The 6,000-nt window shown below is 31.2% G+C and overlaps 2 long non-coding RNA genes across 2 annotated transcripts in view; both read left to right on the top strand.

Moving 5' to 3' along the window:
• Nucleotides 1–2,350, top strand: part of LOC133197582 (uncharacterized) — a 139,820-nt gene extending 137,470 nt beyond the window's left edge. Inside the window, exons 3-4 of the long non-coding RNA XR_009722432.1 lie at nt 2,095–2,131; nt 2,280–2,350. This is a non-coding gene — a long non-coding RNA (uncharacterized LOC133197582). The remainder of the gene's footprint in view (nt 1–2,094; nt 2,132–2,279) is intronic.
• A 1,788-nt stretch (nt 2,351–4,138) lies between these two features.
• Nucleotides 4,139–4,649, top strand: LOC133196605 (uncharacterized). The gene is made up of 2 exons (XR_009722383.1): nt 4,139–4,269; nt 4,485–4,649. It is a non-coding gene; the product is annotated as an uncharacterized LOC133196605 (long non-coding RNA).
• Nucleotides 4,650–6,000: the final 1,351 nt, after the last annotated feature.

Raw genomic sequence — 6,000 nt, forward strand, 5'->3', positions numbered from 1 at the left:
TGTTCGTAGTTTCGTAAGTGTAACTCTTAAATCTTGTGGTAAATTCAGCAAATAATTTTCGAAACCAAAGTTTGTTTTAAAAATTCTATTAATAATAATTAATACACTTGGGTGAACTATCAACAATGCTTCTCCAGAGAGCTAAATTGGTTTACACCATGCACGATAAGATACAGGTACATTTCAATAAAAACTCATTAAATTACAATGAAATATGTGTACTCAAAAACTAATTATAAGAATGTTTTCCTACTAGAATTTATATGATGTTCTATGAAAAATGAAGATAACGAAAAGTAATCAAGCTCAAGGTTCATTGAAACATGATAAATTGGGAGAAAAGCATACTTTTTCAATACAGATAATATCACAATGGAGTAAATTTCACATATAAGCATGTGATCACATTACGTCTGTAATATTTATAAAACTATACTATAAATCAATTCTTGCGAATATGGAACACAGGAAATATTAAACTTTTAGCACGCCTAGAAGTGACTCAATGACAGATATAAAGGTTAACGGAGTTCTGAGAGAGTCAGAGAGCTAAGTTGACCTACAATCCAAAGTCAATTGTAATTGTCATATTGAGTTACAAATAAATTCAATAACATTTTAATGTCTTCAAAGGTGACGAATCATACAACATCATACAACATCATATAATGATGTGACCACTGCATATAATGATTTAACCACATCATATAATGTTTTAACCACATGATATAATGATTTTACAACTGCATATAATAATTTCACCACATCATATAATGATTTTACAACTGCATATCATGATTTCACCACTGCATATAATTATTTGACCACGTCATATAATGATTTAACCACATCATATAATGATTTAACCACATCATATTATTAAAAATTGACCATAAGGCAGCTATGGCGTTCCAAAAATATGCTTGACTTTATTCATATATATGCATGAAAATATGTTTACATTCTTAATTGTGTTAATCTTGTGTTATAGGCAAATGATCAATACAACGATCAATGGGCAAATATCAATACAAATAGTTCAACAAGTAGAGCTTTTTCAAAAAGCTTACCGTCTTTAGCAACAACCTTAAACAGTAAACTGACTTAAACCTACCAGTCCGTATATTTCTTGAAAAATTCTTGGATTCGTATTTCTCCATTAGTTTTTTTTTCTGATATAATCCCTACCAAGTGAAATTTTAACAGATGCTCGGCTGTCTCCGTAAACTTCGACTCTGCTGCCAAGATCATTTGACAAACCTCGGTTGATTCCGTCACCTTTGTGATATGTAGATGAGGTACGAATCGGCCGAGGTGAGGGAAAAAGAATAAATACAGGCTTTAAAGCTTGCAAGCAATAAAGATCAATTCTGTAAACAATGAAAATATAGAAACTTCTTTTTGTTAATTGCCCAGGCCTTTATGTGACTTCTAAAATTTAGGCGCAAACTGGCTCCTAATCAAAATAATTTAATCACCAATGCAAAATTTTAGTCGCCAGATAATTTTTTTTTTCATCAATTTAAAAACTGATATTAGTCAATATACAGAGACATGTCCATTGCTAACTTTTTAAATTTCTTTTCTGCTCTTTATAAAAAAAACTGAGAATGTTTATAGTTCAGTAATTTGACGAACACCAAGTCAATTTAAAATGGTCGCCAATTTGGCGACTTATAGAAAAATTTTATATCATAAATCATAATTTTTAGGCGCCATGGCGACTAAATTAGTCGCCAATTAGAGCCCTGAAGTTTCTATAAAACAAACTAGCATGTTATTATGAATTAATTGCTGCCACATTTCCAATGTTCGTTTTGTCATAATTTTTTACGATTGAAAAATCTTCAAAAATTGTTAAGTCGTACGAAAATTAGATCACCAGAAAATTATCTCCCTTGCCTTTAACAGCATTTCAACCAATGAAATAATTGAAAATTTTCTCATCATGCAATTTTTACCAATCACAAAAGAGAGGAAGGGCATAGTCCGAAGACTCTAAAATTCCTCAACTCAGTATACCGTCTTCCTTGGAAGACGGTAATTACATATAAAATTTTCAGTACAACTAACACTATCACTCTCCTGTTTCAGAGTTAGCGCCCTTTGGAGTGCGAGCAAATACTACAAGGTATATTTAAACATATGAAATATATTCCTGTGTGAGAATTGTGGAAATATCTTTTATATACAATGATGTAACAAATAAATTAATCTATGTATTTCAAAAGAATCTATTTGTTCGTATTCAGTCTTTGCACTTTCAGTATCATCAACAGGCCTGGACTCATACGAAGCAATTTTCTGAGACGTGATAACGTTCCTGGTTTAGGATATGAAGAATCATACAGTAAGGTTATAGATTGTGACGAATCATTTATCTCAAAATCTGAAAGACCATTATCAATATTTATCTAATTGCATGTACGTTTTATTGGAATTATTTTTTAAAATCGTATTTTGAAATAAGAGATGAAATAAGTACATAACGAGGAGTAAACAAGCTCAAACGTCCATTGAAACAATAAAAATTGGGAGTAGAGGTGGGATTAGGTGCAATGGAGGAGTAAGCATCCCCTGTCAACCTGTTACACCGGACGTGTGCTCCTTGTCACAATCGGGCAAATGGAATTAATTTTACTTTTAAGTTTAATATGCCTACTCTCATCATACCATACAGGATACAATAACTCTAAAACTGCCACTGGAAAGATTATAAAATCAATGAAATATATTTATCAATCAAAAACACTAAACATTGTACAGTTCAGTGATTGTGCAAGTGACATAAATACGAAGTATGCAAAATACTAAAAGAAAGATTTATTAATTTGAAATTGTCGACACACGAGTAATTTGAAGTGTCTATATTACAGACTCTAATATACAGTATTTCTGATGAAGAAAGTATTAAGTAAGAAGATATTAATATAAAACACTCTATATATTATACAATTATGTCTTTTTGTTTTACTGAAGGCTGACACTGAGGTACAAGGACTACTTTAATGCATGCATTCCAAATATCATGTGTTCAATTTTATTGATACAAGGGCAAAAGAGAACCCTTCTGGGCGGATCGGTGAGCAGGAAGATGTAGCCTCGATAGTTTCTTTTTTTGGCCTCTGAAAAAGCATCATACATCAATGGAGAAAATATTGCCGTATATGGTGGACGTCATATTCAGTACTAGAAAGAAGAAGGTACGGTTTTAGCTTTATTGTGCCCTAAAAATTTAATGTTTTCAACAAGTTTTGAAACTAGCTTAAATATTAGTTGAGTTATATGACTGTGATAAATTGGGAAAGAATATTTCGTGAAGGAGTACCATTCTGGAAATATGACGTCGTTAATTTGATGCATTTCTCTATTTTCAACAGAAAAAGACTAAAAATGACCCATTTCAAGGGTTATTTTCCTTATGAAAATAGTGTCCACAGCCGTCGTCCACTTTAATTTTTTGAAATGTTGTGTAACATTCTTTGAAAAATCACATATCTCAAAATCTTCTTGGGCGATGCCTGTGGACAATATTATCTGAAAGAAAACTAGATTTGAAAATGCAACTTTTTAAAGAAAATACGGCAAAAATGCACAAGTCCATGAGGTCACAATTAGCATTTAGAGGAACTTGTAAGCAAAATGATTTGTATGATCTTTCTGCATGGAATTTTAATGAGTCAGAAAGCATGAGTTTTAATTTTTTTTTTACATCACTTTCATTTTTAAGAAAAACACAGGGCAATATTTGTATTGAAGCCGTACCTTGTTCTTACTGTCACTGCAGCATCTCCAGATTGAGATCGGGGGAGGTTGGGTATAATTCTCCAGTTTGTAAAGTTTTAATTACTGTAAACACCATGTTGCTATCCACCTACCCTTTATTATTTTTTAAATACAATCATGATATTAATTAAATCACCACTGAGTACTGTGAATTAATGTAATGTGCATCTTACCCCATCTATTATTGTTCGTAGAATTTAAACTTTATAGATGATAAGCAAATATTTTAATGGCTTTTCATTGTTTAGTGAAAATTGCAAAGCAGTTTCTAACAATGGTTATTTTTGTGTAAACTATGTTCTAAATTAGTATATAATTTTTGCTTTGTGTTTTTTATTATCAAACATATCCGTAGCTGCAGAGTCAACTGAAGTCGAAACAGTAGGCATACAACCTAGTGAGTCTTCGCAAGTGGGCTAGACTTGACGCATGAATGGCTTCGATCATCACACATTCAGATAATAATCTTATCGCTCTGAAAATGTATGTACACATGATAAAAATCAACAGTCAGAATTTCAGAATCAGGGGTACTTGTATTAAAAATGCCCATGCGATAATATTCATGAAATTCTGAAAATCAACCTTAAGCCAAACAGTTGAAAGTGTTTTTTTTTCTGTATTTTAAAGATATGCAATTTGAAAGCTAGTTAATATGAAACTCATAAATAATGTTTGAATGTTGGCTTAATTTTCAGATGTTGATGGATGGTGTGATTTGTCATTAAGAGAAGAAATGGCCAGTGATATTTATATCACCCACTACATCCCCTTTTCGAGTTTTAGAGAGGACATGTAAATGATCTGTATCCTGAACAAACCGCAAATCATTTAATAACAAAATAAAGATTATTATTTTTGAATCAATACATCTCAATAACAAATAAATCTCAACATTTTTGATTAATGAATATTCAACATTGAAAATATATTTTCAATGATGATTATATATTTAGTAATGGGACAGAACAAAGTTATGGGAGCATTTCAGAATTGTCACTGTTATACTATCATTTGACACTCTTGTCAGGAGGATAATTATGTTATATCAATATAGTGAGCTATAGATGAAGAAGTTCTGGACCAGACCTAAAAGGTCAATAGATACTATCAAATAGTATCAAATTTTATATACATGTATATATGTATGAACAATACCAAACATCACTCGTTATTTAATTTCACATAATTCCACTTTTTCTTCGTGCATCTTAAATATTTTAAGAATAAAAAAAAGAAGCATGTGTGTAAATGGATTGATAGAAAATTATCAATGGTTATTTTGGTGTTGATAAAAAAATAAAAAAAATATTTATTGAAAACATTCATGACAAGGTGAAAAGGTAACGTTGTTTCGTTATATAATTCGTATATCCCGTATTTGTAAATAATCAGATTCATACTTCAGACATTAAAGTCCTTCAAGGAAACCAAATAAATACAATACGTAATCCGATAATTTTTACCCTTTCTTAATTGTAAAAAAATATTAAGTGAAAAAATTTATTTTATTTTTACCAGTTGATAAAATTTAGTTTTGGTAACTTAAAATGGTTTCCTATTTTCCATACCTCAGGGACAGTTACCGGGTAATAATGAGGACCTTAGATCACTAATTTTAAAAGGTCCTAAATACCCCGATCCTTCAACTGGCGTAGTTATTTCATAAGTATTGTTGATTCTGTAGAGGATTACGCCATGCGTTGGGTTAGACATGAAAAAGGAGACCTTGACACTTTGTCAGAATGGATTAAATGTATCAGATATATGTTAAAATCTTGCATTAAACGATTGAGGGGTAGTATGAAAACCATCTATCCTTCTGTATTCAAAAATCCAGAAGTGAAAAAAGAATCAGATAGCTTACACGATCAGTACGTACTGGTCCCTGCTGACAAAGCTGATAACAACAACATTGTCTTTGTTTGTAAGGCTCATTATATAAATTGTGTTTTAGAGGAACTTGGATTTAATTCTACAAGTGGTAATCCAACTTATACCCATAGCTCCCTTTCTAAGGAGGAAATTCTTCAAAATCATATGTCAGTTTAAATATTTTTAATATTCCCAACAACCAAACTGAATTTGAATTACCATATCTATATTGGATTCCAAAACTTCATAAAAATCCTTACAAACAAAGATACATAGCGGGTTCCAGTAAATGTTCTACGAAGCCTCTTTCTTTACTCCTCACTAGTCTGCTCTAGAGTC

The sequence above is a fragment of the Saccostrea echinata genome, unplaced genomic scaffold (genome assembly GCF_033153115.1).
Source record: "Saccostrea echinata isolate AGI-Se365-2 ecotype Australia unplaced genomic scaffold, CSIRO_AGI_Sech_v1 ptg000030l, whole genome shotgun sequence".
NCBI classification, from domain to species: Eukaryota; Metazoa; Mollusca; class Bivalvia; order Ostreida; family Ostreidae; genus Saccostrea; species Saccostrea echinata.